Source organism: Octopus bimaculoides, chromosome 7, assembly GCF_046866305.1.
Source record: "Octopus bimaculoides isolate indiv1 chromosome 7, ASM4686630v1, whole genome shotgun sequence".
Taxonomy (NCBI): domain Eukaryota; kingdom Metazoa; phylum Mollusca; class Cephalopoda; order Octopoda; family Octopodidae; genus Octopus; species Octopus bimaculoides.
In genome coordinates this window covers 108,445,390-108,447,889 of record NC_142934.1, presented here as the reverse complement: position 1 = coordinate 108,447,889, position 2,500 = coordinate 108,445,390, and the positions used below count along the sequence as shown (strand labels likewise).

Below are 2,500 nucleotides of genomic sequence, written 5' to 3'. Positions count from 1 at the left end.
TTTCTCTGCACCCATCGCCTACCATCGGACTACTTCGGACTACCATCTCCTTCATCTGCGCCCATCGCCCATCTCTCCCTACTATGTACATACAGAAATACCCATATAGTTAGATTGCCCTTCATACTAGCAAGAAGGGATAAACATCCCTCTGTGATTCATCCAATAATGCAGTGTCGCCTGATGAAATGAATCAATAACGATGATCAACCGGATGCTACGGATAATACGGACTATACTGTATTAATCACAAGGATACCGACTCTGATATTAAAATCATGTGATTTGTGGAAACGCGCGTAGCGATGTATTAAATAGTTATAAATTCCATCCTAGAGTTATTATTATTATTATATTTAACCTTCATTATTACGGTATAACCATGATGCAACCACGAAAAAACTGACTTACTAGTCTGTATCATTAAACGGTAGCTTTATTTGCATACTCCTAATGTTACCATAAACGAATTTTTAAAAATCATATATAGTGTGTGTATGTGTGTGTGCGTCTGTGTGTGTGCATGTGTGTGTATGTGTGTGTGTGTGTGCATGTGTGTGTGTGTGTGTGTGTGTGTGCATGATACCCCGATTCAAGCTTTACTGCAATCCAGTGATCGAAACAAGTAAATATTACAAGGTACAACTATAGTACTACATCAAGAACTACTACCATCACGACCAACAACAACAACAATAACAGTACTACTACTAAGTAGTAGTAGTAGTAGTAGTAGTAGTAGTAGTAGTAGTAGTAATGGTAGTAGTGGTGGTGATGTTGATGTTTGTGATGGTGGTGGTTTTGGCGGCGTAGGCGGTGGTGGTAGAGGTGGTTGTGGTAGTAGTCGTGGTAGTAGTAGTGGCGGGTGTGGTGGTAGTAGCAGTAGTAGTAGTAGTAGTAATATCAAAATATCTGTTTGTTGGTTGTGCTATTTTTCATCTACAAGTAACTCCTTTCCATTCCAGTCCTTAATAAAAAAAAAACAGAATTTCTTACTCGGTTTACTCGCTGAGATGTTTACTCTCTCTGTTGTTTATCCCCCTCCCCATCCTAGCTCCTCTCACCCTTACCTTCCTCCTTGCTTCCACTAACCTCCCAATTTTGTACACTGTGCATGTTTCTGTATTTATGTATGTGTGTGTGTGTGTGTGTGTGTGTGTGTGTGTGTGTGCGTACGTACAAGCATACATACATATATTTATGCATTTATACACGCTCATTTATATATATATATATATATATATATATATATATATATATATATATATATATACATATATATTTAAACGCGGTTGTGTATATACTTTCATGAATGCGTGTATATTTGCATGCAGAGAGAAACACATATATACAATTTAAATAATATCTATACATGTGGTTGTTGTCATTGTTGCTGTTCTCAGTTTACACAGGGTTGATCGGAATGGAGAAATTTATTGCCAACACATGCTGTATTTCACCATCATTGTAGCCTCCTTATGCTATTCTATATACTGGGTTTTGTGTAGCGCACTAACTTAACTTCTTATTCTGTTTAGAATTACTATCATCTGGAGTAGACACCATTATAATGTAATACAGTGATTTCGGTTTAATAGCGAGAAGGATCCGTTTGGAAAATATTTAGTGAGTTTGTGTAGTGAGTGCTAAGAAGTAGGCGGAGACATTTGTGATGGATACGTATGATATTTTAGAAATCATTCTGGTTTCCATCTCCTACCCGATACCCGAATTTTATCTATAGATTTGTTGAGTATAGTATTTATAACTAAGGAAGACCAAGCGCTGTTGGTGGTCTACGTCGTTATGGAAAAACTATTTGTGAATTCTGGAACGTATTTATGTGATATATTCTTTCTCTCTAAGTGGTCAAGCATAATTATTATGTCGCCTCCAATAACCAGAGAGAGAGAGGGGGGAGAGAAGGACAGAAAGGTGGGGGATAAAGAGTGAGACAGAAAATAACATTATACTAACAACATGTATTAGTTCTGTAGTCGTTAAAGATAAAACGCCTTGACATTGTTTTTACTTGCCTCTGTGAGGGTCGATGAAATAACTTTTCACTCTATGGCAACATATTGGAGCTATTGTGAGAACATTGCACAAAACGCCTAGCAGTATAACATGAATCTTTAATTTTTTTTTTTATTTCAAAAATTACCAACCTCTGTGAGCTCTTCTCTTGTTCACTGTAAAAAATCGGTATCACAAATGGAAGGAACTTACTAATATATGGTTAAATACTGATCTTCATAAAAGTATCATGGAAAGGACTTTCCAGACACAAATTCATCGGAATCCCTAAACACTGAACGTTGAGTTTGGCAGGTTGGCCTCAGCAACTAAAAAATATGCTTTCTCTTGTTTAATTGTATCTCTACACCTTTTCGTTAGTAAACTCGTGAGAACTGGATCCACGTGGTTTTTCATCTCTTCAGGATTAAAACTATGTGCCGGTTAAACACTAGAATCCTTGGAATCAACTAACTAATCGTTT

At 36.8% G+C, this 2,500-nt stretch overlaps 1 long non-coding RNA gene across 1 annotated transcript in view; it reads right to left on the bottom strand.

Moving 5' to 3' along the window:
* The window catches only part of LOC149134884 (uncharacterized), a 17,368-nt gene that overhangs the window by 14,405 nt on the left and 463 nt on the right, over positions 1–2,500 (bottom strand). The gene's annotated exons all lie outside the window — the stretch shown is intronic.